The following is a 9,101-nucleotide window of genomic DNA, read 5'->3' on the forward strand; positions in this document are numbered from 1 at the left end:
TTCTTTTGAAACATTCACTTGACACCTGGTGGCAGAATGTGAGGTCAAGGTTTTTGTTAATGTTTTTAAGATGGGAGATGTCATAATATGTTTCTATATGAGGCTGAGTGTTCCAGGGAGAGAGACAACGGATGTTGTACATGAGAAAAGGGACAGTTGCAGGAGCACATTCCTCTGGGATGAGATCCAAAATAGGAGGAGGGTGTGACCTTAAGAGCTAAGAGTTTATCCATTTTAATACTAGGAAAAACAAAGTCTATAGGTACAGTCGTTAGGAGATTTGATGATTAGAGGATAAGAAAGGTCCCGTGATTCTTTTCTCGGGGGATATAGTAAAGTCAGCTGAGGGCGTGAGAGGCGGAGGGGTTGAAGATCAAGGAAGAGAGGCTTGAGTCTCCAGAGCTAATTGAATAGGGACATGCGGTGGGCTTGCTAGGCAGTGCTGAGAGCCCTCCAGAGGTTTAAGGTCATAAACTCTACTGAGACCAGCTAAGATGGTTGTTTATTTCTCTGCAATCACGTGTGCTGCTCAGGTGCGGGACAGAGAGTAGGTAGGCAGTTGGAGTCAGCTAAAGTTGGAGGTATTGTCAGACAAAGTGGACAGAGAAGAGAAAAGGTCAGGTTTTAGGAAAGGAACATGATGATAGTGGTGGATAAGGAGGGAGGGAGGGACATGGGACAGGTGATGGTCATTTAAAAAGTGGTGGCACTCGGGCTTCCCTGGTGGCGCAGTGGTTGGGAGTCCGCCGGCCGATGCAGGGGACACGGGTTCATGCCTCGGTCCGGGAGGATCCCACATGCCGCGGAGCGGCTGGGCCCGTGAGCCATGGCCGCTGAGCCTGCGCGTCCGGAGCCTGTGCTCCGCAACGGGAGAGGCCACAACAGTGAGAGGCCCGCGTACCGCAAAACAAAAACAAAAACAAAAAGTGGTGGCACTATATGGGAAAAGAATCTGGAAAAGAATGGATATATGTATATGTGTAACTGAACCACTTTGCTCTATACCTGAAACACAATATTGTAAATCAACTATACTGCAATATAAAATCAAAATTAAATTTAAAAAATAAAAACTAAAAAGTGGTAGCAGATCTCAATGGATTGGAGGTGGGTTCAAAGAATGCTAGAATGGGACTCATGGAGGAAGTAAGCTGGCTAGACAGTGGTGTGCTTGAAACTGAGCTTTCAGACACAGTACAGTTGTTGGTGATGACAGGGTCTGAAGAATGACAAGGGAAGTGCAAGGCCAAGGTTGGGTGAGAAGTCCATGAAAAGTGAGGAGATACAGGAGCCAAGAAGCCAGGATGGTGTGTGGATAGTCTCTGTGGGCGGCAAAGACATCTAAGTGGCAGCAGGAGTCCTGGCGGAAAGAAATACACAGTAAGCCAGGAGCTAAAACCCTCAGGGAAAGGCAGGAGACCATGAAAAGGGCGGATGACAGCAAAAGGAACAGCACAGGGGGTTCAGTCCAATGGTTTGTGCTTTAAAGGCACTGGAGGGTTATAAGGAAGATGGGGGAACCGTGGCTGAAATAACAGCAGGGAACCAGGAAGATAAAACAGCCACCACTTGACAGGGCTATTCAGGTTTCACCCAGCACAAAGGAAGGGAGAGACTGTTTACAGAAGTTGGGGACAGGAGAGTCCTGTCAGTGACAGACGATGCACTCCAGAAGACGCTGGGGGGATGGCTAAGGTGTTAGTTGGAGTGAGAGATTGGGAGAGATTAGATCTAGAATTTAAAGTCCTGGGAGGATCGGAGTTCATAGGCTGACAGAGCTAAACAAGAGTGCAGGTTGTGATGGGATCTCTTGGGGAGAGGAGTTTGGGAGGATCCTGAGTTCCAATTACAGCCTTCCTCTTGGGATTGGCCTCTTGGGCAGTTTGAAAGGTAAGGAAAGAAGGGAGTTTTTTGAAGGGGGCCACAGGGAGCAAGGTGCCTGAACAAGGAGCTCTGTGGGAGCTTCGGTCCTGCGGTGACTGAATTGGGGTCTTAATGCTTTATACCTGCTCTTTACGTTTAAGGTATTAAACTTTTACCCGGCACGTGGCAGTTTTGATTTCTAGTTGATTATCATTTTTAATGGTTTGACAAAAGTTTTACATTATTTTATAGTCTTTTCCCTTTGGTATTAAGTTTTGTCAAGATTACTTCTACCCCCCAAATATATAAATATTGACATAGTTCTTCTAATGGAACTAGGTTTCTTTTCTTCCTTTTCTTCCTTCCTTCCTTTCCCTCCCTCACTCCCTCTCTCTCTCTCTGTCTCCTTTCTTTCTTCCTTCCTTCCTTCCTTTTTCTTTCTTTTCTTTCCTTTCCTTCTTTTTTTTCCTCCCTCCCTCCATCCCTCTCTCTCTCCCCCTTTCTTTTCTTTCCTCCCTCCCTTCCTTCCTTTCTTCCTTCCTTCCTTTTTCTTTCTTTTCTTTCCTTTCCTTCTTTTCTTTCCTCCCTCCCTCCCTCCCTCCATCCCTCTCTCTCTCTCCCCCTTTTCTTTCCTCCCTCCCTTCCTTCCTTTCTTCCTTCCTTCCTTCCTTTCCTTCCTCCCTCCCTCCCTTCCTTCCTTCCATGAATCTTTCATTCTTTTGCAGTGTATCTTGATGTGGTACCATGAGGTTTCTTTTCCCCCAACAGTAAAACTTTCTTCCAGTTTTACTGAGATATAATTGACCTACAGCACTGTAGAAATTTAAGGTGTACAGCATAATGGTTTGAGTTACATATATTGTGAAATGATTACTGCAGTAAGTTTAGTTATCTTAGTGTTTTCCTGGGTACCGCAAATGCAAACAACACAAAATGGACTAGTTCTTCCAAACTCAGAATCTGGGGCCAAAGACGGTGATCCGTGTCCATATGTGTAATGGCAGGGGAGGAAGGGTGGAATCGAGCTGGCAGGTTAGAGGGAGCATCCCAAAGGAGTGACCTTAAACTAATGACTTCTTCTGAGCCGTTTCCAGAGGCATCTCCTCCTGTGGGCGCTCCTGCCGCAGGTAAAGAGCCCCATACAGTTGGTGGCTCTGAAACAGGCCTGTTCAGTGAGCTTATCTGTGACTGTCTTTCTGGCCCTCCTTTGCTTTTCACCTCCAGGAGATCCTGACCCCTTTCTCCCCACCTGTGCTCCCTCAGGAAGCCACAGAAGAGGCAAAGGCGGCTGACAGGCACTACAGGATGCTTCTGAGTGAAGCAGACCCACAAAAGGCGCTTATTAACTTCTGCAAGACAGCAAAGTGCCAAAGCGACAATAAATCTGGTACCGGAGAAGTTTAATCAGGAGATTAAATGTAATCACAGAAGCGAGAGGTCATCAGGAGAAAAGGAGCTCCTATGAAATACTTCAAATCTCAAAATGAAAATGCATTTTCTGTTTAGTTATTGCAGGCACTTAATAGCTTGATCAAGCACCCTTCTTGCCAGCTTTCTCGTTATTATAACCTTCCCACCGCCTTTGGAGGCAGAGATGATCTAAGTATGCTGAGAAGTTCAAGTGTGTCTACAACTCACCTGATACTTAAAACTCCCCCAGCCCCAAGGCAACGTAAACGGGGCCTGTTCAGCAGGATGTCGAGATGTTTGAGTTGTAAACTGGAGTCCCAGTGATATGGACCTTGTGGTTACTGTAAAGCATCGCTGTGCTTGGTAACTAATAGGGAAATTCTATATTTAAAACTTCAGTTCTATATCTGGTTCTTATCCATTGCAGATTTTCACCTCTGTAGTAGTAGTATAGTGAATTCCTTTTTTTTTTTTAACATCTTTATTGGAGTATAATTGCTTTACAATAGTGTGTTAGTTTCTGCTTTATAACAAAGTGAATCAGTTATACATATACATATGTTCCCATATCTCTTCCCTCTTGCGTCTCCCTCCCACCCACCCTCCCTATCCCACCCCTCTAGGTGGTCACAAAGCACCGAGCTGATCTCCCTGTGCTACGCGGCTGCTTCCCACTAGCTATCTATCTTACGCTTGGTAGTGTATATATGTCCATGCCACCTTCTCACTTTGTCCCAGCTTACCCTTCCCCCTCCCCATATCCTCAAGTCCATTCTCTAGTAGGTCTGTGTCTTTATTCCCGTCTAACCCCTAGGTTCTTCATGACCTTTTTTTTGTTTTCTTAGATGCCATATATATGTGTTAGCATACGGTATTTGTTTTTCTCTTTCTGACTTACTTCACTCTGTATGACAGACTCTAGGTCCATCCACCTCACTAGAATTCCAATTATCAAGCCAGCCTATGTTCTTGTACCAGTGAATATATTGGATAATTACGTATAAATAAACTATCATTATGCCCACACATGCATATAATAATCTATGATCAACTTTGCAGTTTATTACTAAGGTGGTTGAAGATCTCCTTATTTTAAAGTGTGTATTTGATTTACTTGTTTAGGAATAACTAGTTTGAGTCATCTTTGACAGACAATAATTTTTGGTTTGTTTTTACTAAAAAAAAAAAAAAAGGCTCAATTCCTATGAGGGGGTGACTAAAATATGATAGTTTGCTGGATGTCATTAAAGTAACTCCCAAGGAAAGAAATACAAATTGGTATCTGGTGATGGTGTAAATCCCTATAGAAGGGACCCTGGAAGGATCACTATATTAAGGCCCTTCACAGCCAGTACCTCCAGTCGCTCCAGACTGTAACAATAAAGCATTAAATGTTAAAACCTCAAGGCAGTTTTTTTTGTCTCAAGTCCTTTATTACTAATTTTACATATGTAATTAATTGATCAGAAAAAAAAGAAAGAAAGAAAAGAAACTGGCTACTGGCTTCTCTTTGTGACTTGTCAATACTATTAGACTCTTCTAGTTCTTTATGTTACCTTAAAATCTTCAGTTTAGTAATTTTTCCATACCTAAACACTTTGGATTTGACATGCTTTATGACCTTTATCAGTAATTAGAATACAAATCCAATAAATAAAATACAAAGCCTGGCCTTCAAAATCTGGGGGCCAAGAACTCCGCTCCAGAGCCTCTGTGACTCTTGGACATTGTCAATAAGATTTTCTCTGTGAATGTGTACATTCTGGGGAGAGGGTCCTTAGCTTCCCATTCAGATTTTCATAGGGCTCTGTGGACCCCTAAGTAGTCTCTTGGGAAGTTTATCTTAAATAAATGAAGTTTAACTTAAAATGAAGATTGTTTCTGAGACTAGGTTCTAGATAAACTCCACGGTGGAGAACAGGCCACAAGTTAGGAAAGCTAAGAGTATGGACAATGTATAAGTTTTCTGATTTCAAGGTTTCTTTAAGACCCCTCCAAAGTCCCACATCAAGCAATGGTGTCACCATTTTCTGGGTCTCCCAGGCTCTAAATGTGGGCTTCACCCTCAAACTTCCCTCCTGTTTCAGTCCCTAAATCTTGACCAGGCTTCCCTTGAATCAATCCATGCCTTCTTTCCTCTACCTACCTTAGCCCAGAGTGTCACTGCCTCTCCTTTGAAATATAATTGCGTCTAAACTGTCCTCTGATCTCTTATTTCTTATTGACGTTGTTGCCAACCCAACCACCTAAAATAGATTTCATTCTGTCCTGAAACAGAAACCTTTAATAGTGACTCTCTTACTCTACAGGGTAAAGTGCAGCCTCTTCTCTCTCTCTCTTTTTTTTTTAACTTTTTATTTTATACTGGAGTATAGCCAATTAACAATGTTGTGATAGTTTCAGGTGCACAGCAAAGCGACTCAGCTATACACATACATGTATCCATTCTCCCCCAGACTCCCCTCCCATCCAGGCTGCCACATAACATCGAGCAGAGCTCCCTGTGCTATACCGTAGGTCCTTGTTGGTTATCCTTTTTAAATACAGCAGTGTGTACATGTCAATCCCAAACTCCGTAACTATCCCTTCCCTCCACCTTCCCCCCCGGTAACCATAAGTTCATTCTCGAAGTCTGTGAGTTCATTTCTGTTTTGTAAATACATTCATTTGTATCATTTCTTTTAGATTCTGCAAATAAGCTATATTATACGATATTTCTCTTCCTCTTACTTCACTCAGTATGACAATCTCTAGGTCCATCCATGTTACTGCAAATGGCATTATTTCATTTTTCTTTATGACTAATATTCCACTGTATATATGGGCCACATCTTCCTTACTCATTCCTCTGTCGATGGACACTTAGGTTGCTTCCATGTCTTGGCTATTGCAAACCATGCTGCAATGAACATTGGGGTGCATGTATCCTTTTGGACTATGTTTTTTTCTGGGTACACGCCCAGGAGTGGGATTGCAGGGTCATATGGTAGTTCTGTTTTTAGTTTTTTTTGAAACGATAACTCTTTTTTTTTTAATTAACTAATTAATTTATTTATGGCTGTGTCGGGTCTTTGTTTCTGTGCGAGGGCTTTCTCTAGTTGCGGCAAGCGGGGGCCACTCTTCAGCGCGGTGCACAGGCTTCTCACTATTGCGGCCTCTCTTGTTGCAGAGCACAGGTTCCAGATGGGCAGGCTCAGTAGTTGTGGCTCACGGCCCCAGCTGCTACGCGGCATGTGGGATCCTCCCAGGCCAGGGCTCGAACCCGTGTCCCCTGCATTGGCAGGCAGATTCTCAACCACTGCACCACCGGGGAAGCCCTGTGTTTAGTTTTCTAAGGAACCTCCATACTGTTCTCAGACAGCCTCTTCTCTTGGTCTTCAGGGCCCTTCCACAAGCTAAGTTCGTTTTCACTGCTCCCTATTTAAGTTCACTTTGTCCATCACCCCCATCATGCCCTCATCTTGTCCTGAAATTTCCCCAGCCTTAGATACCCCTCCTCTGCCTCTGGCCTGTCCAGATCTTTCAGGGTCATTTCAGATCCTCATGAAGACACCATCCAGCCCATCTAAGTTGACTTCCTCTTTCAAGGCCTGGGAACATTTTTCTGTGTTTCTCATGCTGACCCTTCATCATATGCATTTTTATCTGACTGTCGGTCTCTGTTAACCACATACCCCGAGAAGGCAGGGATTGCTCTGGTCCTGAGCGTGTGCCATGGGACAGGCCTGTGCTAGATGAACGGAGACATGGTTTCTACTCTGAAGAGGTCATATTCCTGTGCAGGAGACAAGTAACTCCCTGGTTTCAGGGTACTGTGATGCATGCGTGGAGGATGGACCTCTAAATCAGATGGAGGCAGTGTCAGGGGAGGCTTCCTGAGGGGGTAACTCCTTAGCAGATGTTACCCAGGTAAGCAGAATGGGGGGGAGGGGCACATCGGGGTGTAGGGACAGGTGTCTGGCCGGGAAGGGGGTGTAAGTCAGCCTGGGCCATTCAAGGAACTCCTGGTAAGTGCTTATAACCTCTAAAAGGTCTCATGCGGAAACGGCAGGAGACACAGCTGCGGATCATGAAAGCCCTTGTGCGCTAAGTTCAAGAATTTGAACTGTGTCCTGAAGGAAATCCTTTGGACCCTAAATTGATCATTAATAACAGAAAATGGTCTCTTCCCTCAAGGAGCTTATAACCTAGTGTAAATATACTCAGCTTCAAGGTGGAAGGACATGCTAAGTCCCCATCACTTCAGTAACAGCAAATATTACGCCTTCTTCATCTTGAAATGTGAGACTCAATTTCAACAGTGTATAAATGATCTTATGACATAATTCCACTGCCACCCCCTCCCCGTTTCTTACTTCCACTGTAAGCTATCCTTTTTTTAAATTGAAGTATAGTTGATTTACAATGTTGTCTTAATTACTGCTGTACAGCAAAGTGATTCAGTTATACATATATACATTCTTCTTTTTATACTTTTTTAAAATATTCTTTTCCATCATGGTTTATCATAGGATATTGAATATAGTTCTCTGTGTCACTGTAAGCTACCCTTAAGTGTAGGTGGCAAGTTTGGAATTTTGAGAAGCATCAGAAAGGCCCCTACCTAAGAACATTTTTTGGGGGTGGCTACCTGTCATTCTGCCTGGAATTCCACCATAAGTGCAATATTGTGTCTCCTTCCTGAGGGGTCCTAACGAGACAGTAGAGGATATTTTATTATCAACCATAATTTGATAAATAATTGTCAGCCAGCATTTGCCAAGCCATTCCCTAGGAGACACCCTAGTGAGACAGTCAACTATTCCTTCTTCTAGGTCTCAAAATTCTATCCCTGATAAGAACAACCCAGAGAAAAAGCACCTACCACATGACCTCAGTCTTGGCAGAAATGAATTACATCTTCATGCTATCATATTATCACGTGGTTCTCTATCTTTATAGAAACTCGTATGTATACAGTGATATACATGTCAATTATTTCTCAATAAAATCAGAAAAAAAGAAAGTCATATGCAAATCATCTGCTTGAAAAATATTTGTGTCTTCTGTGAGACGAGTTGAAAATACGTCATTTGAGACGTTTTAACAGGAACCCATACAAACAATTTCTGCTTGAGTTTAATTTCAGAAAAAAACCTGCCAGCAGTCTAAAGAAAACATTAAGGCTTTGTGTAGATTCAAGTCCTTGATCCCAAAGCTGTAACACAGCTTAATTCAGCAAATAGTTTCTTCGTATAACGGTGCCTCCACATACTTTTGACTCTGAGATGTCTCCTCTTGCATGTTTGCACCTGCATTTGCTTCTCAAATGCTTTTGGCCGCAGATATGGCAAAATTGAATAACTACATTTGCTTTTTGGTGGTATCAGATTTTCTGAGAGAAACCAATGGTATTTATTCATTCACCTGTCAATGCGCAATTCAGTGTTTTTTGTTTGTTTGTTTTTGCCATTACAATGTCTGCTGTTGATGAACAATGTTGGGCAGGTCTCCTGAAGCATACATGCACACTTCCCCCGTATATGCGGTAGGACTAGAATTAGCAATCCACCAGCTCCCAGTTCTGCAGCAGTGTCGCTCCTGGATTCACTGCGTTGGGCACCGAATACTATTAGGAGGACGTTGTCTTCCTCTATCCTAGAAACGTATCAGTGTCGTACTCCTATTTGATTAAAAATCTCGGAGTTGTAGTTTTAAAATGAATCCCCGTACAGGAAAACAAGCTTCCGCGTCCCTGGGTGGGCTCGAACCACCAACCTTTCGGTTAACAGCCGAACGCGCTAACCGATTGCGCCACAGAGACCCGGCTGCTGGGACCACGCTGCGGT

At 43.5% G+C, this 9,101-nt stretch overlaps 1 non-coding gene across 1 annotated transcript; it reads right to left on the bottom strand.

Annotated features, from left to right (window-relative positions):
- Positions 1 to 9,002: 9,002 nt before the first annotated feature.
- TRNAN-GUU (transfer RNA asparagine (anticodon GUU)) lies at positions 9,003 to 9,076 on the bottom strand. The gene has a single exon. It is a non-coding gene; the product is annotated as a tRNA-Asn (tRNA).
- Positions 9,077 to 9,101: the final 25 nt, after the last annotated feature.

Source organism: Tursiops truncatus, chromosome 18 (genome assembly GCF_011762595.2).
Source record: "Tursiops truncatus isolate mTurTru1 chromosome 18, mTurTru1.mat.Y, whole genome shotgun sequence".
NCBI classification, from domain to species: Eukaryota; Metazoa; Chordata; class Mammalia; order Artiodactyla; family Delphinidae; genus Tursiops; species Tursiops truncatus.